Source organism: Macrotis lagotis, chromosome 1 (genome assembly GCF_037893015.1).
Source record: "Macrotis lagotis isolate mMagLag1 chromosome 1, bilby.v1.9.chrom.fasta, whole genome shotgun sequence".
Lineage (NCBI taxonomy): Eukaryota > Metazoa > Chordata > Mammalia > Peramelemorphia > Peramelidae > Macrotis > Macrotis lagotis.
In genome coordinates, this window is record NC_133658.1 from 569824263 (window position 1) to 569850755 (window position 26493).

The 26493-nt window shown below is 33.5% G+C and overlaps 1 long non-coding RNA gene across 6 annotated transcripts in view; it reads right to left on the bottom strand.

Annotated features, from left to right (window-relative positions):
- Positions 1–25572, bottom strand: part of LOC141521460 (uncharacterized) — a 67964-nt gene extending 42392 nt beyond the window's left edge. For all 6 annotated transcript variants that reach the window (XR_012477944.1, XR_012477946.1, XR_012477947.1 and 3 more), the window contains exons 1-2: positions 24314–25572; positions 10714–10768 (exon numbers count right to left, since the gene is read on the bottom strand). This is a non-coding gene — a long non-coding RNA (uncharacterized LOC141521460). The remainder of the gene's footprint in view (positions 1–10713; positions 10769–24313) is intronic.
- Positions 25573–26493: the final 921 nt, after the last annotated feature.

Below are 26493 nucleotides of genomic sequence, written 5' to 3' on the forward strand. Positions count from 1 at the left end.
AAGTTAACCCATGTGAAGAACTTTGCTAACCTATATAAAGCACTATTAAAACTATCATTTATTATAGCTTATTATTACAAATTATTGCTTCTTTTTCTTTTAAGGTTTTTGCAAGGCAAATGGGGTTAAGTGGCTTGCCCAAGGCCACACAGCTAGGTAATTATTAAGTATCTGAGATCGGATTTGAACTCAGGTACTCCTGACTCCAGGGCCTGTGCTCTAATCCACTGCACCACCTAGCTGCCCCTAATTATTGCTTCTTTATACTGAAAGTCTATAGACTTCGTTTGAAATTTAATAATGTAATTTCTCAATTATATAGACAACTTTCTTTAGTTACCAAATTTGGTCACAATTCCACATAATTAACACTTTATTATTCAAGATAAAACTGGTTATTCCCCTTTCAAAAGAACCTTTCAAAAAAAAAGAATCATTTCCTATTTGAACATGATATGTCATGGATTTAATGATGTAATGATTTCTATAAGGACACTTTTTTTTTAAACAAGAGGTGAGTACCTCTAAAAGCTGCCATGTGAAACACAACTACTTTCACTTATATAATAATTTACCAGTGTAGGTTTGTGTATATAGGTGGGGTGGGGATGAGGGTGTTTGTGGGTGTTTAGAATATTGTTAAGGATTTTTGTTTTTCTACACCAAAATAATTTTCCAACATCCGCTTTCTCTTTCCTTTCCATCCAGATTTTACTCTCACAAAATCTTAAATGAATCCTAATGGACATTTCATGGAAAACTAGCTCCTGTTCAGCTTGAGTGCTCTGCCTTTGGTCCCTCAAGAGTATAAGAAAAGCTTCCATTGGCTATTTAACTTCAGAAAAGAAAATAATACTCGTGAGAGAGAAATGACAATTATATAAACAAACCTTTGTGCTAAAGTAAGTTCTTGGCTTATTCACTGTGACTAAACCATGCCAATTTTTTAAACCCTCTAGAAGGGCAGCTAGGTGGTGCAGTGGATAGAATACCAGCCCTGGAGTCAGGAGTACCTGAGTTCAAATCTAACCTCAGACACTTAATAATTAGCTGTGTGGCCTTGGGGAATCCACTTAAGTTACCATTGCCTTGCAAAAACTAAAAAACAAACAAGCAAAAAACTCTCTAGAGATTAAGGTTTAATTAATACTAGATTTCACTTTAGAAAAATAAATATTTTGGGGCAGTGAGGTGGTATAGTGGATAGAACACCAGTCCTGGAGTCAGGAGGATATGAGTTCAAACCTGAACTCAGACAGTTATAATTACCCAGCTTTTTGACCTTGGGCAAATCATTGCATTGCCTTGCAAATACCAAAATGAAAAGAAATATTTTAACATAGCTTATGCAGTGAATAAAGTGCCTGTCCTAGAATAATAAAAACCTGAGTTCAGGTTTCAGACATAACTTGCCTAAAATCTATTTACCTCACTTTCCTCAATTCTAAAATGTGGATAGTACTTACCTTCCAGATTGTTGTGAGCATGATTACATTAGCTCATATTTGTAAAGTGCTTAACATAATACCTAATATATAGCAACTATTTTGTACACATACACACACACACACCCCTATTCCCTTATTTTTCTCCTTTGTGGAAGAATTAAACAAATATTTGTTGAATTAATAGTTCATTAAGTAGTTCAAATGTGACCAACTGGAGGCAATGCAATGATTCAAATTTTTTGATATTCAGTCATTTTTCAGTTGTGTCTAACTCTTTGAGACCCCAATTTTGGGGGGTTTCTTGGCAAATATAACAGTGGCTTGACATTGCTACAAATTTTTTTAGACATATGGAACTAAGACAAATAGCATTAAGTGACAGACAGGGTCACATTGCTAGTTAAGTGTTTAATGAAGAAGAGTCTTCCTGACTCCAGGCTCAGTACTTTGTATACTATGTACCTTAGCTGGTTACAATGATTCATGATTCTGAACCAATCACCTTCATCACTTCACTATTTTGTCACTGGGTCCTTGTCTTGCTAATAAGCAGAAAGATGAAGAATGAAAAGAATATAATAGGAACTTCTAGAAGTTATTTCACAAACCTGAAAAAAAACTTGCATGTATTGTTAATCTCACAATATTTTTTTCCTATTTTGAAGATTGAGATCCATGTACATTTTATTTGGCTGTTTTCATGGACTCATGAGATTAATTGGTTTCCACTCTTTATGTAGTGTGCTTTCTTGAGTATGAAGATAGTTTCACTAAACTTTCCCTTATTCAGTCCAACTCACAGAACAAAAACCTTAAACTTTCCTCAAGAGCCTTCTTATGCAAGAAAACTTTTTTTTGCTGTTTTTTTCTCAATTTTAATGGTGCACTAGGGCATTCCTTATGCTTCCCAAATAGGCATCTAGCATAGTTACATTTTTGGAAACACAAGCTGAAGAGGATAGTAGGATTTTCTAGTTTTATTCATATGTGTATGTTTAAAGTTTTGTTTTTCTTCTTTTCTGAATAGTCCTCTCTCTCTCTCTCTCTCTCTCTCTCTCTCTCTCTCTCTCTCTCTCAAAAATCCTAAATTATTCCTAAAAGACATTTCATAAAAAAACTAGCTTCTAAATCCAGTAAATGTCCTTCAATTGGGGAATGGTTTAGCAAACTGTGGTATATGTATGTCATGGAACACTATTGTTCTATTAGAAACCAGGAGGGACGGGATTTCAGGGAAACCTGGAGGGATTTGCATGAACTGATGCTGAGTGAGATGAGCAGAACCAGAAAAACACTGTACACCCTAACAGCAACATGGGAGTTATGTTCAACCTTGAAGGACTTGCTCATTCCATCAGCGCAACAATTGGGAACAATTTTAGGCTGTCTGCAAAGGAGAGTACCATCTGTATCCAGACAAGGAGCTGTGGAGTTTGAACAAAGTACAAGGACTATTCCCTTTAATTGGGGAAAAAAAAACCCAGATGTCTTATTGTTTGATCTGGTTACCTCTGAGAATTCTGTTATCTTTAAGGATATGATTTCTCTCTCATCACACCCAATTTGGATCAAGGTACAACATGGAAACAAAGTAAAGACTGACAGAGTGCTATCTGTGGGGTGGGGGTGGGGGGAGGGAAGCAAAATTGGGGGAAAATTGTAAAACTCAAATAATATCTTTAATAAAAATTTAAAAAAAGAAAAGGAGAAAAAAATTAGCTCCTATTCAATTTGAGTGCTCTGCTTTTGGTGCCTCAATGTTAAAAGAGAAGTTTTTGTTTGCTATGCAACTTAAAAGATAATAATATTCATAGGAGATAAATCACAATTATATAAACAAAACTGTCTTGCAAATTTGTTGCATCAAATTCTATTTTATTTGTAATGTGCTTTGATTTATGTTAGGAAGAGTTTTCACATATGTAACTATACATACATGTGCATATGCATACACATGCACAAATATAGAAACTTTTGTCCTAAGGTAAGATCTTGGCTTATTCACAGTGAAGAACTAGACATGCCAAAATTAAAAACCTAACCAAACCAGAAAAAATATTATCTGGAGATTAAAGTTCAATTAATAATGGAAAAATTGATACTAGAAATTAATTCTATTAAAATTGTTTTAAAATAGACTATGTAGCAGTAGATAGAGTGCTGGGTCTGAAATCAAAGAAATTTGAATTCAAATTCAGCCTCAGTAGTTGTTAATTATGTAATACTTAACAATGACGTTAGTAAGTTAAAGTGGAAAGTTGCATGGCCAGATAATGACTAAAGAAAAAACACTTTGTTTTGTTTTGTTTCAAGGCAAATGGGGTTAAATGACTTGCCAATGTCACATGGCTAGGTAATTATTAAATTTCTGAGGTCACATTTGAATTCAGGTCCTCCTGACTCCAGGGCCAGGGCTCTATCCACTGTGCCACCTAGCTACCACAGAAAATCACTAGCTGCAATATATAAAAGAGACTGCAGTGGGAAGAAATGCAAGGCAAGTAGACTACTGTTGCAACAACTAGATGAGAAATGATGAGATGTGAACTGAAGTGGCAGTTATGTGTGTGGAGAGAATGTATCATAAGGTAAAGTAAGATCTAGCAAATGATAGATATGGGGTGAGGGAGAGTCAGGTTTGTCAAGTTTGCAACTCGTAAGACTGAAAGAATAGTGATGCCTTTGACAGAAATAGGGAAATGTGTAAAATGGAGGGTTTAAAGAAACAGATAAGGAGTTCAGTCTTGGATATGCTGATTTTGAATTGATTCTGGATATCCAACTGAAAATGACTACCAATGATTAGTGATATATATATATATATATGCATATATTATATATGTATATATCTATATACACATACATGCCTACTTATATGTTTATATTTTATATACATATGCATATATATCTACATATATGATATCTTTATCATCTATGGTTATATGTGAGTTATCTGTATAGAGAAAGTAGTTGTATACAAGGGGAACTGGTGAGGTTACAAAGAGAGAGAGAATTTAAAAGGAGAAGAGGAGGTTTAGAATAAAGGCTTTGGTAATACCTGGAGTATTATAGATGATAAGTCATCAAAGGTTGAAACAAAGTAGTCATTTATCTAGGAGGTAACTAAAAAGTGTCCCATTTATCTAGGAGGTAACTAAAAAGTGTCCCAAAAAGAAAAGAGTGAATATCTAGGTGGAGAACAAAAAAAGAGGCCAATATTGTCAAATGAAATGCATGAGGACTGAGAGAAGACAATCAAATTTGAAAATTTCTGCTTGGTCATTCAACCTGTTCTAAATCCAATAAGCAGAATAACTTTGTAATCCCATCTTTTTAAAAATTTATTTAATTTCATGCATATGCACATGTATATTTTTAAGTTACAAAATTTCCTTCCATGCTCCCTTCTCACCTTTAGTAGTGAACAGTCTGGTTAGCATTGTACATACATATTTTGATAAACATGCTTACAGATAGTTATTTTTGATATGAGGAATTAGAATTAAAGGAAAGAGATACATTAAAGATAATTTTTATAAAGTTTTCATCAGATTCTTAAGGGTGTGTGTGTGTGTGTGTGTGTGTGTGTGTGTGTGTCTTTCTTTTTGTATCTGGATGGGGATAACATAGTCCATAGCCAGTCTAATACAGTTGTCTTAGCTCTATAAATTATTGAGAGAAGCTGTTTGCAATTCCCTCTTAAGGGGTATTTTTTAAAAGGGGAAACAGATCTTTACATTTTCTTTGCAAACTTGATGGATTTTCAAGATAAGGGATGTGAATCTGTGTGATAGTCTCTCTCTTAGAAATCATACTTCTGGAATATGATGGATTTAAGTCAGGAAAATTGTAGTGAATAAAATAATTTTCAACTGCCTGGCAATAGACAGAAAACAGAGTGTAGGATGGAGGAAGATTATAAGATTATTTTTAATCCTAGGTCAGATTTTAGATGAGTAATCACTTTTCATGCATTGACCTGCCATTTATGACACCTCCCTTTATCCTAGACTTTTTCCTTTTCCATGCTTTCCATCATCTGGAATTTACAGATACTTTGCTCCTCACTGGAGAAAATGCATTCCTAGTCACATCCAGAATGAATCCCACTCATAATGCACTAGACAGGAGGAGCAGCCACCTTCCTCACTTCCCATTCTCACTTCCAGATACTCCTTTTGTCCTAATCACTCACCAACCTCTTGTCCCTTGCTTCCAATTCTGTGATTCAAAAATAAATGTAACCTATTGACAGTTATCTCAGTTTTCAATTATTTCCCCCCCTTCTCAGAAAGTTGTGTGCTTGCTTCTACTTCTAATGTTGTCCTTTTTTAAAGCACTTCATTGCATGATTTGTTTTTAGCTCAAATACTCTGGTTGCATCTTTGTTCATCAATCATTTCAACCAACATAACTTATACCTTCAATCAACTTTAGTCATACACAGGGATGTTCATACTTTCAATCTCACCATGACTTTTACACTTCTTATCCAAGAATGTTGAAATTTCCCACCTTCTCTCTGACATGTCTCCCCATGCCTCACCTCTGTTAAACCTGTTCTTTATCCTTACCCAGGTCCCTCTTTCCCTAATGCTTTCCTAGATAGATATTCCCATACCCAATTACTTGTCAAGTCTTGTCAATCCAATTTTTACCACATCTCACATCTAACCCAATCTCCCTACTCACACCACTACCACATTATTTTAAATCCTCGTAATTTCTTGCCAGGGTTATTTTTATTCCCTCCTAATTGATCACCTTGCCTTCAGTTTCTTCCCTGTGCAATCATACTCCACACAGCTTTGAAAGCAAAATTTCTATGCCACTTGATGAATGTTTATTGAACAACTGATCATATCACTTCCCAGCTCAAAATAGTCACTATTTCCTTTAGGATAAAATATAGACTTCTTTGTCTGGCATTTAAAATCCTTCACAGTCAGGTTCTAGCCTATCTATTCAGGCAGAACATTAGTCCTCTTTAAGAATTCTAGCTCCCAGAAATACTAGCAAAATTGCTGCCACCTTGTAAAGTAATGTACCATATCTATGTCTTTGCAAGACTGACCTTCATGTCCAAGAGAAAGCACCTTCTCACTTGTACCTCAAAGAATTTTCTCACAGTGCCATGGCAAATGGGATTTCTTGCTCAGACTTTCTCCCTATTTTCATTAATCTTAAAATCACTCCAGACATTAATTTTATCTATTTTGAAAATAAGTATATATTTATCAGAGTTATGTTAATTCTCCATGTGAAAATATAAGCTCCCTGAGGACAGAAATTTTCATGTCTGCCAAAAGGGTATAGTATTTGTAAAGTAGTTATCACATTGGCACTAAATATTTTACACAAATCAATTTTCTATCAAAATAAGTGCACCTAAAATGAGATTGTCTTAATATTCTTACTGTTAAATGAGAAAATTGACACACTTGGGGTCCCTAAGGTTCTGCTTACCTACCATGTTGCATGACCATGTAAGAAATTTTCTTCTTGTTTCCTCTGTGAGCATTGCCATTCACAAGTCAGGACAACACATTTCATTATTTTGGTCAAAACTTAGTAAATATTGTTAATTATTAAGGGTCATTTACATTGATTTTAAGGACTCAAAAAGACAGGTTGATATAATGAAGAGGAGTCTTTGTTGTCCATAGTGGCCAAAAAAAAAAAAAAGGATTGAAAATGTAAAATGTGCTATTCCATGCTATTTAAAAAAAAGTATTTTTTCTCCACATTTGAATCTCTACAAACAGCTCAGTGTTTAACTTAAGTGTTTTTGAGTATGTTTGTTTTCTTTATTTAAAAAATAATTTTATTAGAAGCTACAGTTTCCTTTCTTTTAGGAATGAGACTGATCCAGTAAAACCTTTTGTGCAGATAATCAAAATTCCAAAATTCTAAGATGTTTATTGTGCTTTCATTTATTAGCACTGACATTCATTTGTGCCCAGGTTTTCTCAGAAACACAACTGTCTTATCCCTACCAATATCAGAAATGATAACATTGAAATACCTCGACAGGTCTTTTAGTGATGCTCTATAAAATTTCCCAAGTGTGTCTAACTCACTAGAAACGCCTTAACATCAACATTAAATATACTAACTAATTGAATTACAGAATCAGAGAATATTGAAACTGAAAGGCCCCTCTGAGCTCATTTATTCCAACTTCTTCATTTTATTTATGATGGAACAGAGTTCTTTTGAAGTTACTGATTTTCCTAAGATTACACAGCTCTGAGTTGAATTGATATTTAAACTTTAGAACTCTAAATTCTAAAGAATCTTTGCCACTTTGTGGCATTGTCTTCTTTTTCCTAAGCTGTAATATTCTTCAATATAAAATTCCCACAAAGAATTCCATATTGAATGCAAACATGAGGGTTTATTTGATATCACAAAGCTTTGGGATAAATTGTAAGTTTATTGAGGGCAGTAAATAATACTTAATTCTTTATCAACTTCCACAAAATTTCAGATGTAATGGGGACTTAAAAATGTGTTCAGTTGAATGTGAAGGCAGTGTGGTCCATAGAAAGAGAAGGGAACTCGCAATCTGAGGACATGAGATTGAATCCTGGTACTGCCACTTAAGCAAATCACTTAAACCCTCTAAGTTTCATTTTCTCATCTTCAAAATGTATTGGTTGGATTAGATAAACTCTAAACTCCTGCTCAACTATAGATCTTTCATTCTATTAATTAATTTGGAAGCATCAATGGCATCCATATATTCTTTTTATTTTATTGTTGTTGTTCAATCATTTCAGCAATGTCTGACTCTTAATGACACCATTTGGGGGTTTGTTGACAAAGATTTTTGAGTGGTTGTCTTTTTCTTCACCTTATCATTTTACATATGAGGAAATTGAGGCAAACAGGCTTATGTGGTTTATCTAAGATCACACAGTTAGTAAATATTTGAAGTCTGATTTGAACAAGAATATGAGTCTTTCTGACTCCAGACCTGACACTCTATTGCTGTACCACATAATCTTCCTCTGGAACTATTCTTACAATATTTTGAATTCCAAATTTTTCCTCCCTTCTCTCCCTTTTCTTCCTTCTTCCAAAAAATGGTAGGCAATTTGCTGTTATGCCTGTGTTATCATGTAAAACATTTTCATAATAGTCACAGCTGTAAAAGAGAAATGGATTAAAGGAAAAAAATGAAAAAGAAAAGACGTGAAAAAGGTATGCTCTGATCTGCATTCAGAATTCATCAGTTCTTTATCTGGATTTGCATAGCATTTTCCTTCATAAGTCTTCTGTACTTATCTTAGATCATTGTGTTGCTAAGAAGAATTATCATTCATAGCTGATTATCACATAATTTTGATACTGTGGTCCAACATCTTCCTGATTCTGATCATTTCACTTTGCATCAATTAATATAAACCTTTCTGATTTTTTCCCAAAATCTGCCTGTTCATTTATTATTGTACTTTAGTACTCTATTACATTCATAAACCACAGCTTTTTCAGGAATGGGCATCCTTCAGTGTTCTATGTTTCGCTACCACACAAAGGACTGCTATAAATATTTTTTCAAATGTCCTTTCTATTTTTTACTATATCTCTTTGGGATATAGACCTAGTAGTGGTATTCTAGATCAAAGGGTATGCACAATTTGCTTGCCTTTTGGACATAGTTCCAAAATGCTTTCTAGAATAGTTGAATCAGTTCACAGTTCCATCAACAGTGCATTAATGTACCACAATTTTCCCACATCCTCTCCATCCTTTGTTATTTCTCCCTTTATTTTTTATATTAGTCAGTCTGATAGGTGTGAAGTGGTACTGCAAGATTGTTTTTATTTATGCAAATCTATTTCTTTTTGAAATTATTTATTTTGAAGTCATTTGGCATTCTTTCCCCTCTTTTATTACAGCACAACATTATAGCATCACATTCAGTTATTCGTCAATCAATGGAATCCTCTTAGTTTTTAGATTTTGATACTATCAAAGGAGTTCAAATCTTATTTCTTATAGTATTATTTTTTGATTCTGAATAAATTATTTTACCACTATTTGCTATAGCTTCATGTTTTACAAAATGAGATGGTTGAACTAGAGGAGTCTATCATCATCAACATGTACATATACATGGAAGGACATTAGTAAACCCATCATCTGAAACTAAATGAAGTACCATCTTCACAATAGCTACAGCACATTCCATCTCTATGTAAAGGGATTATTTACATATCCTAGTCAACAACCCACACTGTTTTAATGATGTAGGCACAACAGAATTTGCATTGCTGCAAAGCAGATATTTTTACAAGCCCCTGTCCAATTAAGAGCAAATTTGTTTAATGAAGAAGCTATGCCATTGGTATTTATGTACTATAACTCTATTTGCACTTCTATACAATGTTAAATATTCTTAATTACACTTGACATTTAAAACATGTTATGTTGGTGATGGGGGATGGTATTTGTGTACACTTGTAAGTATATAGGAATATTTGGATTCTTTTGGCTAGGATGGTATTCTGTGACCTGATTCTATTCATAAATGCTAAGATCAGTACAGGTCATACAATTTAATTAAACATAGATCATTAGGGCTCAGGCATGAAGATCTCCCATGAATAAATCAGGAGGAATCTTAATTTCATATTGTGCATAGAAAAAGACTGGGGGAGGTATGATTGTTACCTATTAGTTTGTTGCATAGTCTGTTTCTATTTATTCTAAAATAAGATTTGTGGTGGTATGGGCAATATAAATGGAGGGGATGAGGTTGACTCACTCTCTGCTTTTCACTCTAACCAATCCTTTGTATTCTCTATAGCTTAATATTTACATAGGATTGTGCTACTTCAGCACTCAGATAAATTTGTCAAATTTGGCCATGTGATGCCTTCTTTTTTCATGTCCATCTCAACCTGATAGATGAAATTTTAAATCCTTATTTCATAATGCTTGGTGCTTAACAGAGTGCTTCAAGCATTATTATGTTTGAGGTTTCAAATGTTAATTGGCTGGATCTATGAATGAATGAATGCAAGAACAAAGTTTGAGGTGAAGAAATTAGAAGCAAGAGAAAAACAAAGGAGTCTGAGAACGAAAGAAAACAAAACAAATTGAGATTCCAGTCTCTTTCTTACTTGCCGTGCTCTGCTCTGAGACACTCCCAGGGTAATAACTTATAAAACACCAAATTATGAGTTCAATCTCATGGCAAGATTACCCTATTTGTAGGTCAGAGGTTTGAGTTCAAATGATAACTTCTATATCCTACCTATAAGAAGTTGGATAACTCATTTAATCTTTCTTCTGTGCTTCAGTTTTCTTACCTATAAAAGAAAATGGATTAGACCTTATCATGCCTTCCTGCTCTAAAATCATAAGATATGTTCTTTTCTTCCCTTCCTTTAGCATCCTCATCATTTCCATCTATGGTCAAACACAAAGGGAGAGAAAATGAATAAGAATGACTGTGTTGGAGAATTACACATTCATTTTTCTCCCCTATCACCCTCCTTGACCAGCTGAATTATTGATTCAAGGGAGTACTCTATTACTGCCTCAAGCTTAGACCTTGTATATCAGCAAACTAAAGGCAGGCAGATGACCTGTACCCAGATTGAGGTTATCACAGCACTAAAAGATAGTGATAACATTGGATTTTCACAAATAACCTAGTAGGAGATGTAGCACAACTGTTTTTAGGCTCATTTTTTTAAACAGATGAAGAACTTGCCAAGCATTGGTGGTTCACTATGGTATCTCACTGACACTGGAGGAAAAGAAGCAAGAAAAGAAAAGGAAGATCTGAGAGGAAAGGCCATAATGATGATTAGTTTTTCAGGAGACAGAGTTGGATGTATCAGGTTTTCACCTTCTACTGTCTGATATAACTTGCTGGTGCTTGCCTGGTGTTGATAGTGTGCTGTGTTGCCTAGTTGATATGGGAGGAAGTGAAACCAATTCAGGGCAATAGATTATTGTAGCATCTCCAATAATTCTATTTCCTATCAATCAGGTGGGTGAAACAATTCTAGTAAAGTCAAATAAGAAGGATACCTAACACAACATACCCCTCACTATAATAAACATAATTATGCAACTCGTACTTCTAATCATTGGCATGGTTGGTGTGGTCCACCTCTTTGATACTGAAGGACTTGTAGTAAACAAAAGAGGAAACTGAATCCTTGAAAGATTGAATGATTTAATTGTCAGTCAGGACTCAAGATCTCAGTACTATTCTACACTCAGTAGAGTTGAGAGTTGTCTCAAAAGAGATCAAAATATAGAAAATCCATAATATATATCGTACATACATAAATACATACATACTTCTGTGTTTTATATATGTACATTTATGTGTGTTTTCATATATATTTATATATATGTATATGACATCATGTAACTTTATACACATATGTTCATATGTGTATATGTGCATTTTTCAGTCACCCCCCCCCAATTCTTAAGGAAAATAACATTCTTTAAAAAAAATTCCATCTTGGCTAAATAAATGAGTAATTGGGAAATTATATAAAGATAACAATAGAGCATTTTTATTTTTTAATCTCTTCTCTGAGTCAACAGTCAAGATGTTTGTCATTTCTAATTGAAGAGTATCATGTCAGAATATACATGATGACATGACTTGCATAATTATATGTATGATACTTAAGGAATGTTGTGCAAAGGCGCCCCAATTCAATAGCAAATTAGAAATTCTGAAAATCAAGAAAATCATTGACCTAAAAATAAAATTAAGAGTTGGTTTCATAAAAAACAATAAAATAGATAAACCTTTTGTTAATATGATTTTAAAAAAAGAAAGAAGAAAGCCAAATTACCAGTATCAAAAATAAAAAAGGGGAACTAATCACCAATGAGGAGGGAATTAAAGAAATAATTTGTAGCTATTGGAGACCTTGGTGTATAGGGAGAACTTGTCTTCCTTGTCTTCCTTGTCTCTGCCCCTTGAGGGACTCAACAGACATACCTCTATGGTTTTATGAAAACCCCTTTTATTTCTTGGATAGCAATCTTGGGATCATTTTTTTTTCTTTCTGTAAGTGTTATACATTAGCTCCTCTCCAAAACAATCAATTCTGTAATGAAATGGTACTGTTTCTAAGTATTACTGTCTATAGTTATTTTTAAACTCGACCCCATAATAAAAAGGAGTAAGGCAAGTTAGCAGCCAAATCTCAGTGGATGCTCTTAGATTGACTTCAGGGCTTGAAAAATGTCCAAGGAAGCCACATGTTCAAGGAAAGCACACCATATCTCAGTGGGTCCACCTCAATAGATCAAAAATGTCACTCTGGGCCTTAGAATGCAAGGGCTATGAAACTGTAAGTTGGGGTCATGGGAGAATTATTCAGTCTTTTTATCTATCCTAAGTTAATAAATCATGAAGTTTACTATAGGTAGAAAAAAGAGGGGAGATAGTCTTGAGTATTCAGGAATAATATAGCTCAGCATGCTTAAGTAGTTTTGAAGTCAAGAATTTAGTTGCCCTTTTCTAACCAATCACCTAAGGGATAGTGATCTAAAGTGAAAAAATAACAAGGGAATAAATGATGAGGTGAACAACCCCTCATGCTCCCACTCTTAGAAAATGATTTATCTCTGTCTAGTCATCCTTCTCCTCACCTTTAGAGCCCTTCTCAAAATTCACCTGCTCTATTAAAGTCATTTCAGACTTATGTCACCTGTTTCCAATAACTTTATTCACCCAAGTATTCTGTCAGCACTTTTTTATATACTTTCTTTCTGATTGTATGAATTTATATTTTTAAATTACATGGATTTTTTCAAAAATTAATTATGAGTAAATAAATATATCCCATCGATTTTTCCATGTATATTTGTCCTGTCTTCCCCTATTAAGTTGCATGCTCTCTAGGGCAGGGACAATATCTAGCCAATATATTGTCTTGATATTCATTTTTAAAATGCAACAAAGTCTAATGGTCTGAGCAGGAGATTTCAGGGTTAAGATACCTTCATTTAAATCTTGGATGATCTCCACCAGATAACAATTTCTCTATGCCTCAGATGCCACTGCTATAAAACAAGGACTAAAAATGTTTTACTCATTGAAAATTCATTTGGAGGAGTGGGGGGAGACTCTATAAACCAGTTTGAATTCCTCATAAATGGTTATATAAATGTCTTACAAAGTCAAGATGCAATTATTCATCCTACTGCCACTTTTTTTTTCAGAAAAAACCAATCCTAATCCATCAATAGTTGTTATGGAGACTTTTTATTGTTTTTTAATACCCAGTTCTGCTCCCTTGTGCCAAATTTAATAATTTCCCTCCTTTGGCAACTGAAAATTCCATCTATATCTGATAGATATTAGTAATGAATATAATATAATGTTTTTATTACTAGAATGTATACTTCTGAAAGTTATATTTGTATAAAATATCACAACTGTTTCAATCCAGTGGATTGAAATCACATGGATTGAATCCATGAATTCAAATAAATTCAAATAATGTAACTATCTAATGGTCTCACAAATTGAGACCTAGCTGTCATTGCAAAATCTCAACTGTAGCCACTTCTATATTATATGCTCTCTCTCTCTCTCTCTCTCTCTCTCTCTCTCTCTCTCTCTCTCTCTCTCCATATATATATATATATATATATTACTTAGTATCAATTTCATTAATTTCATGATTTATCTGTGTTCTCTGAATATAGAAATTATTCTTCAATTAAAAATGATATTGTCAAGAATTTATATCTCCTCAAGGAATATTTAAAATTATGGAGATTTTATTACTTTTAGATCCACTGTCATACGTGATCACAATGGAATGTATTCTTTTTTCCTAAGTGATTTAACAAGTTAAGGCTCAGGAAGCAAATACTAAACAGGTAAAGGTGGTAGATGGCAGAAACTTCAGGGTAATAACAAAAATTTAAAAAGAACAAGGCAAGAAGGTCAACTAGGTCTCAGTTTATACTCCAAAACCCACTTCTATACTTTCCAGCATCATGAGCAGAAACATTTATTTACTACATTCAGCAATTTCCACTCAAAGACAGTTAATAAATGAATGCACTAGTCCTAAACTCCTAATGTTGGGGTGAAATTATCTTTTATTTTTGTATTCTCAGTGCCTAACATAAAGTCTTAACCATTGAGATGGCTTAGAATTCATTTATTGAAAAAATTCTATTTGGTAGCTATAGAAAAGAATAGGTGTTGTCAAAGGAAGAAAACCACGTTATCAATAATCATTTAAAATGCTCTATCATTAAAAGCTAAAGAATGTAAATTAAAAGAAACCTTAAATTCTATTTCATACTTTGAAAAAATGACAAAAATTATAAAAGTTGCAAAGGATGTGATATCATAGGGATATGAATTAGTCCACTTATTTTGGGAAGGAAATTAGAACTATGGGCAAAATATCTTTAAAAAATTCATATCTTTGGTGAAGTGATACCACAACTAGACTTATAGATTAAAAATATAGAAAAGTGAAAAAAGTGGAAAAAGTAATAATTGAAAAAAGACCCATATATATAAACAGATTTATAGTGTTTTTTTATTATAGCCAAGAAAAGGAAACTAAGAGTATATATAAATTAGGAATTATATATTGAGAATTACATATATATTATAAATAACTTAGGAATTATATATTGAGGATTACATATATATATATATATATATATATATTCCCAATACAATAAATTGGGAAATTGTAGAAAAATTATGCTATAGGAATATCCTAGAATATTGTTATATGTTAATAAATTATATAACAGATAGTTTTTAGAGAAACCTGGGAACATTTATATGAACTAATAGAGAAGAAATTGGGAGAAAAATTCACAAAATTCCAAAATATTAAAAAAGAAAAACAACTTTGAAAGCCTTAAGGATTCTGATCTTTGCAAAGACCAAGCACAATTCCAGAGTTGAAGATGAGGTGTGCTGTTCACTTATTATCAGAGAGATAGTATAATAAAGATGGAAGAAAAGATAAACATTTTTGGACATGAATAATGTGAGAACTTATTTTATTTAATATGTCTATGGGGGGTGGCTAGGTGGTGCAGTGGATAAAGCACCAGCCCTGGAGTCAGGAGTATCTGGGGTCAAATCCTGTCTCAGACACTAAAATAATTACCTAGCTGTGTGGCCTTGGGCAAGCCACTTAACCCTGTTTGCCTTGCAAAAACCTAAAAAAAATGTCTATGTATTCATCTAGCTATGCATTTATCTACCTATTTATCTATTGCAAATGTTTCTTTACTCAAGCAATATGCTGTCATTTTAAGATGTCAAGCATACAGCCTACTGTGTCCCATTATGCTATCAAGGGCAATGAAAACCAGATAAAAATTAGGAATTTTTAGGAAATATTTATCAAAATAAGTAAAAATACAATCATACATATACATTAACATATGTAGTATTACATTATCACGCTATTTTCCCATCACATTTCTACAGCATTAATTATTTAGTTATTCAATTGATGAAATTCCCTTAGTTTCTATTTTTTTTGCCACCATAAAAGATCTATTAAACATGTCATCTTTATGTAAAAAAAAAACCTTATTTATCTTTAATTTCTTTGGTTATAGACTTATAAGTGATATCATTGGTGAACACTCAGCCCACAGACCATAAGGGGGTCAGGGAGATGGCAAAGGTCCCTGGGGCAGGTCTCTGCTATTTGCCATATTCAGATCCAGGTCAAAATCTGGAGCTTCTACTATCATAGAGGAGTACCTTCCTCATAGTTCCAGGGCAAAAGGGAGAGCTTGCAGCCATCAGCAGAGCAGAGCATAGGTCAGGAGAGCAGTGAGAGCATCTCATAAGACCTTGAAGGAATTAAGGTCCCTGTCAGGTGATCCAACGCCCTCCCAAGCCTTAGAAGTGGGGTAAATCAGTCTTGGGCTGAGGAAATGAGCAAAAACAGAAAAACAAGAATTTGACCATAGAACATTACTTTGTTCCTATGAAGGATAAAAATACATATTCAGAAGATGACAAAGTCAAAGCTTCTGTATCCAAAGCCTCCAAGAGAAATAGGAAATGGGTTCAGGTGATGGATGAGCTCAAAAAAGATTTTGAAAAACAAATAAAGAAGGTAGAGGAAAATCTGGGAAGAGAAATGAGAGGGATACAGATAAATCATGAAAGTCAAGTCAGCAGTTTGGTGAAGGAATTACAAAAAATATTGAAGAAAACAAAATATTAAAAACCAGTTTAGCCCAAATGGAAGAAGCAACCCAGAAGGCAAATGAAGAGAAGAATGCTTTAAAAACATAATTGGCCAGTTGGAAAAGGAGATAAAAAGCTCTCTGAAGAAAATAACTCTTTCAAATGTAGAATGGAGCTAAAGGAAGTTGATGACTTTACAAGAAATCAAGAAACAATAAAACAGACCCAAAATAATGAAAAAACTATAGGAGAATGTGAAATCTCTCATTGGAAAAACAACTTGTGTGGAACACAGATCCAGAAGAGGTAATTTTAAACGTTTTGGGCTATCTGAAAGCCATGACTGGGAAGAGAGCCTAAGCTTCATTTTTCAAGAAATAATCTAGCAAAATTGCCCTGGGATCCTAGAAGCAGAAGGTAAAATAGAAATTGAGGGAATCCTCTTGAAAGAGATGCCAAAAGAAAAATTCCCAGGAATATTATAACAAATTCCCAAACTTCCAAGTCAAAGAGAAAAAATACTATAAACTGCCAGAAACAAATAATTCAACTATCATGGCTCTACAGTCAGGATTATACAGGATCTGGCAACATCTACATTAAGAACTCATAGGGCTTGGGATATGATATACCAGAAGGCAAAAGAGCTTGGATTACAACCAAGAATTAACTACCCAGAAGAACTGAAAATCCTCTTTCAGGGGAAAAGATGAACTTTCAGTGAAACAGGGAACGTTGAAACTTTCCTGTTGAAATGACCAGAGCTGAACAGAAAGTTTGATCTACTAGTACAGGATTGAGGTGAAGAATAGAGAGGGTGGATGAATTTAATGGTATTGAACTGCATATATATTCTTTCATGAGAAGAAGGTATTGCTAACTCATATGAACTTTCTCATTTATAAGAGCAGTTATAAAGAGCATATATAGACAAGTCACAGGAAGGAACTGAATATAGTGATATAATATTAAATAAAAATGGATGATAAAGGAATGGTGATAAAGGAAAGTACTGGGAGAAAGAGAAAGGAGAGGTAGAAGAGGCTGGGATATTTCACAAAAAAAGTCAAGGAAAAGTTTTTGCAATAGAGCGGAATGGGGGAAGGTGAGGGGGAATGATTGAGCCTTCATTTTCATCAGAAATGGCTCAGTGAACAAATAACATACACACTCAGTAGGGTATAGAAATCAAATCTTCCTCTGAGCAATCCATAGAGCTAGGACAACTATATTAGATGGTGATTACAAGGTATATTTCCCTCCATTACATTACTTCCCAATCCCATTGATTCTATTTCTCTCCTTTCATCCTGTCCCTGTGGACTATATTATCCCCTTCCAGAGGAATAAAAAAGGAAACAAAACAACACACACACACACATACACATACACATACACACACACACAAAACCCAACCCTTCAGAATCTTATGAACACTTTATAAAAATTATTCCTTATGCATCTCTTTCCCTTATTCCTAATTGCTCATACCAAAAATTACTAATCTGTAAACATGTATATCAAAATATATATGTACAATGCTAACCTGACTGTTTGCCACTGAGGGGAGGAAGGAAGGAAGGAAGGAAGGAAGGAAGGAAGGAAGGAAGGAAGGAAGGAAGGAAGGGAGGGAGGGAGGGAGGGAGGGAGGAAACTTTGTAACTTAAAAATATACATGTGCATATGGATGGAGATAAATAAATTAATTTTAAAAAAAGAAATCAATCTTACCCTATAGAAAAATTAGAGGGAAAGGCATGGGAGAAAGGGGACAGAGGAAGGAGAGGGAGGGGGTAGATGATAGAAGAGAGAGATTGTGGGAGAAGGGATTCAGATACAACACACTTCTGGTGAGGGACAGGGTGAAAAGAGAAAGAATAAAATCAAAGGGAGTGGGAAGTAATAGAATGGAGGGAAATATAGCTTGTAATAGTGCGAAAAGATATTGAAGCAACTTTTCTATTGGACTTATGATAAAGAAAGCAACTCATCCCAGAGACAGAATTGATGGAATCTGAACCTGGACTGAAGCACACTTTTTTCCTTTCTCTCACTTCAATTCTCTTGAGATTTCCCTTTTTTGTGTGGAGGGGGGATTATGTTTACTTTTATATCAAGATTATTATAATAATATGAAAATAAATAAATCTTAATTTTTTTAAAAAAAGAAGTGATGCCATTGGGTTCTGAGTCTATTTATCAAACTAATATTTTAATTTTACTGTTTGTATTTAACTATTTATTTACATATTTTAAACTGTAATATGTGAAATTTCCTTAGTGATTCTTTTTATCTTTTTTGCATTCCTAATGCTTAACACAGGGGCAGCTAGTTGGCACAGTGAATAGAGCACCAGCCCTGGAGTCAGGAGGCCCTGAGTTCAAATCTGAACTCAGATATTTACTAATTACTTAGTTATGTGACCTTGGGCAAGTCACTTAACCCCATTGCCTTACAAAAAACCCCCAAAATGCTTAACATAATGCCTTGTTTATAGCAAGTGCTTATAGACTAAAAATAACTAAATAATATTGCGTACTATGCTTCTTTTCTCCTCTAGGAAAAGTTTACCCTCATAGCTATTAAGGATCAAAATATTTCATTCAGAAAATGTAAAAGTCTTTACCATAATGTCATTCCAAGAGTTGTACCCCATTACTCTTGCATTCTTTCATCTTTGCCTTCCATTTAAGTATTAGAATTTAACCAACCAATTTATGCCATTCTGGCCTGATGGTATCCAAATAATGGTGACTGGCTCCTAATCCCTCCACAGAAATGGATCCCTGTCACAGATCCCATTTAACATTCATCTGTTCTCAGGGATACCACATGCCCCTTCTTTTCTCTAATTAACAACTCTAGATCATGACATAAGATATCGCAAGTGTTCTTGATCCAGTGAACCTGTTTCAAGTTATCTTCCCTCAATTCATTATCATAACATTTTCAAAACTCAATCTCATCTTATATACTTGGCCAAAATTTACTAAAATCTTTAAGTCAACTTATACTTTATTCAAGCTTCACTGTGCTAGCAACACCTTTCTACTTAGTGTCATCTAAACATACATTTCATTAACATTTATTACCTTTTTCAGATTTCTCATAAAGACCTTAATGACATGCTATTGAAAAACACTATTTAAATTAATTATAACATCCTCAATCATTTGTTTTTACTCACAGCTTCCTTTTAATTCATTCTTACTTAAAAACAATTTAATCTTCTTTCATATATTACCTTACATCATATTCTGTATCAAATTTATTATATGTTCTACTGGATTGTATACACTCCATGAGCACAGGAAATATCTTTTCTCTTTACCCTATTATCTCAAAAGGGCTTAGAAACTTTTTGGTCAATTGATTCATTCTTTTAAATGAAAAGTATAGTAAAGCAAACTCAATAGAACTTGGTTCTAGTACAACTTGCTTGACTGTGTTTTGTGCTAATTCACTTTACTTCTTTTGAACTCTGTAACCTCACATTAAAAAAGGGAGAATTTTAATTATACTATTATTTAGTCTTTTTTCTTCTGAGTTAAGAGAGTTCCATAATAAAAATGATACAGCCATGAAAACAATGCAAAGACTAACAGAATGCCTTCTGTGGGGGGTGGAAAGCAAGAATGGGGGAAAATTGCAAATCTCAATATAAATAAAATATTTCTAAAAAAGAAAGAAAGAAAGAAAGAAGGAAAGAAAGAAAGAAAAAGAAAGGAGGAAAGAAAGAAAGAAAAAGAAAGAAAGAACAAAAAGATACAGGCTTTTGGTATAGAGCTCTGGAAGTTTTGAATTAGATGTAGTTTATAAAGTTACATGTAATGTGAAACCACAATGGATTTTAGATAAAAATAACATTTTTAAATGTCCTGCAATGCAAGATTAGGATAGCTTGAAATGCCTGATGGAAAAGGAGATATTTATTTTTCCTTTACACATAGAGCAAAAAGTTCCATCATTGTCTAGTGGTGGAGTCACAGTATTGTGAAAAGGAGATATAAATAGAATTTGAATGATTTTTATCTGTTCTAATTTCTTTCAAAATTGAAAATGGTATGTTCACTATGATTCCTTCTTTTAAAATACCCCATGAACCATTTTTCTTCAAGAACTCAAATATGTTTATGCAAGAATGACCTTTCTCTCATTGTTCATGGGAATTGACTGGTATTATTATTATTATTGTGTCAAAAATATTTTCCTATTTTAAACCTGTGATAATAGGATGCTGGAAAAAGTCACTCTCTTTGTGAAAAGCAACTGAGAGAAGTATATAGAGTTTATAAGTTGAAAAACAGTGATGAATTATATACATAATCACAGACCTCAGATCATTAAATGAATTAAAAACTTGAGACATCTCACATATCCCAAATAAGGATGTAATGAGAGATACAATAGATAAGTTAGAATATAGGAAAAGAGGAAAGACAACAATGAGTTATAGATCTCTGGAGGAAGCTGACATGAGGGAGTCTAGCTATGGTATTTGTGGTCAACAGGATCATGACCATTCCACATGATCAATAATAAGAATAGGTTCAGATGTGAGTTTCAGATAATGTGGAAGATAATATGATTTACCTAAGGATAGAGACAATATTGAGCTGAAATGTGTCTGGGTGACCTCAAAGATTTGCTAGCCAATTAAACAGGTAGATAAACTTCAGTTTCCATAAGTGGAGAAATCTATGTTCACATGTTTATGAACTTTAATCATTTTTTTCTTATTTCCTTCTATTTTTATTTCCCTTTATTTGCTTAGCAATTGTCTTTTTTAAAAAATCCTACTCATGGCTGGGGCAGGGGGGAAGCAGGGAAAAGAAATATGTGCTCAATCCATTGTCAAAAAAGCTAGGGAAATTAAAGATTGCTGGAGGTCACATTTACTTGTGTTTGTTTTTCAATTACTAAAATTAAATTTGGGAGTTGAGGCTACAAAAGAGATAAAAATTCTTAGTTGGAAAGTCTTTACTTCTTTCTCCCTTCCTAATTGTACTTTTTATTTTTTTAAGATTTTATTTGCTTGTACTTGACTGCTACAATGGAATGTATTACTGCATAGAATGGTGTGTACCACAATATATGTCACTAATGTGGTACATTTTGTGATTTGCTTGAGCTAATAAGAGATGAATTACCTTGTATTCAGTTAGCTCTCTAGGGATGAGACTGCAACAGATAAGCAATGATGACTTGTACTTGAGAACTTCATAAGTGACATCATTGAAAGATATATATGAACAGAGAAGGGCATAGAGCAATAATAAAAATAATTGATATTCCTACAGCATTTTAAGGTTTGCAAAACAGTTAATATCCTTTGTCTCATTTATACCTCATGATAGTCATCATCACAAGATGGTTGATCATGAAATATGTAATCATTTTGACAATAACCATCCATTGAATGGACCCCCAAATTAGTAAAATATATATTGAATATATATATATATATATATATATATATATAGACATACAATCCTTATAACCCATATAAAATAACATTAGATGAGAAACAGCACATTTTATACTGTAGAAATTATCCAGTATTAGCTGGTACAATGGATATTATACTCTAGGCATGGGATCTAGGATCAGGACAGACCTGAGTCAAATCTAGTTTCAGACACATTTTCAGTGTGACCCTGGGCAAGTCATTCAGCCCTGTTTTCCTCAATTTTCTCATTTGTAAAATGATTTGGAGAAGTAAATGGCAAAACTTCTCAAAAAATCTCAACATATGGTCACACCATGAAAGAACCACCTGAGCAACAGCAATAGTTGTTATCATTATTCCCACTCTAGAATAAGTAAACAGGTCAGAGAGTTAAATTGATTCATTAACTAAACTAAATTAATTAAAGATTATTAAAAGCAGGTTTCAAACCATGTTCTTCTTAACTCTTCAGTCTCCTCTATTCACTATGCTATGTAATGCAAATGAGAAAAATAGATGAACAGATCATTGAAACATTTGTACCAGGACAGCTAGGTGGTACAATGGATACAGCACCAGCCCTGGAATCAGAAGGACCTGAGTTCAACTACAACCTCAGACACTTAATTGCCTAGCTGTGTGACCTTTCCATAGAAAAGCCACCACCATATTGTAGGACCTCATTATATATGGAAAGGACAAGTAACACAGGATGAGGAAAGAACTCATGAAGGAAATATTGCTATGAATGTACTAATAGAAATATCAAAATAATTCACCATTTTATTAACTACTAATATTCCCACAGGTTCAAGTCACAATAAAACTTGACTTAAGAATCATAAAATCATAAATTTAGAACTGAGATGGATTTTAGAAGTTATCTTTGTAAATTTCCTCATTTTACTGATGAGGAAACTAAGGATCAGAATGATTAAGTTATTTTTCCAATATCACACAGGTAGCAAATGAGAAAGTAGAGATTGGAACCTATGCCCCCAATCCCAAAACCTTTGATCTTTCCACTGTGCTACTGAGCTATGAAGAATTAATATCCCTTTGACATACACCCAAGTTTATGAATATTATGCTTAACATAACAAGAAAACACAAGAGATTTATAGATCATTAGCTGTTAATGCTTACCATTGATCACTTAGAAGACATACATTACTTAATTCTGTTAATGATAATAATAAAATTAGTTTTTTTATTTTTAGAGTACTTTAAGGTTTGGAAAGCATTTTACAAATACTAGTATTCATGAACCTAAAGTAATTATTCAGCCACTAAATTCAAATATTTGACAAGAGAAGACAAGTTTCTTTAGTATCCCTTTTGTACAGATTAATATATTAATATTGTGTTATAATAGGAAGCACCCAACTGGATCTGGTATCAAAATTTCCCTTAGTATTCATAAGAGCTGAGACAGAAAAATTTCAGTTTCAAGGGCAGTTAGTTGGTGCAGTGGATAGAGCACTGGCCCTGGAATCAAGAGGACTTGATTTCAAATCCAGCCTTGGACACTTAATAATTACCTAGCTTGTGTGGCCTTGGGCAAGCCACTTAACCCCATTACCTTGCCAAAAAGAAAAGAAAAGAACAAGAAAGAAAGAGAGAGAGAGAGAGAGAGAGAGAGAGAGAGAGAGAGAGAGAGAGAGAGAGAGAGAGAGAGAGAGAGAGAGAAAGAAAGAAAGAAAGAAAGAAAGAAAGAAAGAAAGAAAGAAAGAAAGAAAGAAAGAAAGAAAGAAAGAAAGAAAGAAAGAAAGAAAGAAAAAGAAATATTTTATAAAGCTGGAGGAGTCAATGAGAAGTTCTGGTTCTGATGCTAGAGTGATTTCTGGTTGGGATTTCATCTGGAAGCCTACATAGACAGCATGAGTAGGAATAATTTAGCAGTCATAGTAAAGAAAGCTTTTAAGCACTCATACACAGACTTTAGTATGTTTTGGTTAAATGAATTTTATATTTCCCACATGGGGCAGGGAACTTATTCCTGTGATCATTTTAAAGCAAAAATAAAAGACAGAGAAAATCAGATGAGTTTTGACTTGAAAAGAATTATATAGGTTTTCTCGAACATATGAGAAGTAGTCTAATGTCATTACTCTATTATAGACCACAGTATCTTCTAAATACTTTCAAATGTGATAAAATTATACTGAGAGATTATAACATTATTTATAATTTGTTTTATTTGAATATGCATGTGAAATAATTACCTGCCTGTAGTGCATAACTGTCCAAATTTTCTTCTCTTCTTTACTTTTCATGCCAAATAGCTACTTTCTGTTGTTGACTTTGCCAGCAAAGCTCCTTTACACCATTAGTTAGAGCTGGTGCTAACAAGGCTGAGGTCATATTTGTGACAGCTTTGATCTGCTCTGTGACTTCAGAGTGCACCCCTAATCCCAGCCATCTGTCTAATAATTGCTTGCCACTATACAAGGGGAACCTTCAAGAGAGGGTGTGGTTCAATGACAATCAATCATGATTCCCAGATCAGGCCTGGAAAGAATTAAGAAATGGGAAAAGTTTTATCTTCAAAAGCTCTTTTTGGGTCTTACATTTACTAGTTTCCTAGTACCTAGTTATTAGTTTACTTTTTCTGTACAGGTTCCCTAAAAACTCTATTCCTTTGAAAATGAAAGCCTAGGGCTTGAATAATTTTGATGGAGAGGATTGACTAGTTTAGTGTTGAAAGGGGCATGCTACCTTAGGGTAGCATGAATGAGAGAACCCTGGTGGAATGGCTTTGGAAAGTACTTTACAAATATTAGTATTCATTGATTTAAACCTTATTTTGGCACCAAGGCAACAAGAATCATCAAAGAAATGAGAGCTGATTGTGTTGTTAGAGAATCAGAGTTATATGAGTAGGAAGAAAGCTGGTCTATCTTGAATCAAGTGGTAGAAGTTTTAATGAGGAGTATAGGTAGGATAGAGACCTTTGGAGGGGGAGCAGAGAAATAAGTTGTAGAACCTCATAATGATTTATTTTTATTGATTTTTCTTGTACTCTGTGTTTTGGAATTTCTCCTTTGTTTTTTAATTGTGATCACTATGGATATTCACAAGAATCCATGAATTCTTTCAGTTTAACCTCCTATTTCCTATTCCTAGTCTATTTAGGTAGCTTGTTTCTTTCTGCTACTCTCATTTTATGTATCATTATCTTAATGTCTGTGTGGTGTCTGTCTCTGTGTCTTTTTGTCTATCTATCTCTTTTACTTTATTGACATTTTAAAATGATGTATCACTGTAACTTGTCAATATCCCCTAATAACCCAGTTCCTTAAAATAAACTAGAACCAATAAGTAAAATAAACTATTTGCCATATTTGTCATCAATGCTCCATTTTTTTACCCATAGCCCTCTCTAATGTTATCTTGCCCTTTCTTTTCTCATACTTCTCCCATAAAATTTATCTTATATCCTATCTCCTCAGGGACTTCTTGCCTTAGAAGATAAAATATAAGTTGATAAGGCATTAATCAGATAAATAGATTCATGCTTGGATGTTAATGAATGAGATAGAGAGAAAAAGCTAGTTCATTCTTAGAAACTTTTGCATTCCAAGTAATAATAATGAGTGATAAAATTTAGACCTTTAAAATTCAACCATGTCTTAAGCTAGAAAAAGCAGTGGTACATAAAGAAACAAAAATTAGTAGAATATTTAGAATACAAACTTGGGCTACATTTTGTTCTCTCTCTTTCCTCAAAAACAGAGAAAAATGACAGAAAATTAAGTCTCCTATTTAATAGTACTTGATAACCACATACAAATGAGTCTGGCTGTCTAATTTCTAGAGGAGGAAGAGAATTACGAATGTATGATTGCATGATGGGATATGTAAGGACAGTTCAGAGGTTTATGTGTAGATGTAAACCAATTAAATTTAGCATTTCCTGAAATTACTTTCTACTGTCTGGATGAGAAATGTTCACAAGAAGCAGTATTTAAGTGAAAAATCTTAACATGCAAACTTGGGCTAAGTGATTTGTTCAAGGTGTGACAGCAAGTTAGAGAGAATTAAAAATAGATATTGGCAAAAATTGATTCCTGTCTCATGATCTAATCCTAAATACTCTGCTGTACTCTTTATCTGTGGGTATCCTAGTATGTGCTAGAACCCTAAAACCCTGCTTGGCATGGGATTTGAGGGAATCAACAGGCAGTCATACAAACATAATTGATTTCTTTCCTAAGGGTCCTCAATTTCATCAAGAATGACACATCACATTTTAAATATTTTTCTTGAGAAGGAAAAAGCCCATTTTGCACTAAAATATCTTTCACCATCCATGGCTATTAACTGTGATGGATGGTTTATTTTTCCTGTTTATTCTACTATGGTAGTATTGAATTTAACAGATTGTGAATAAAACTTTATATTA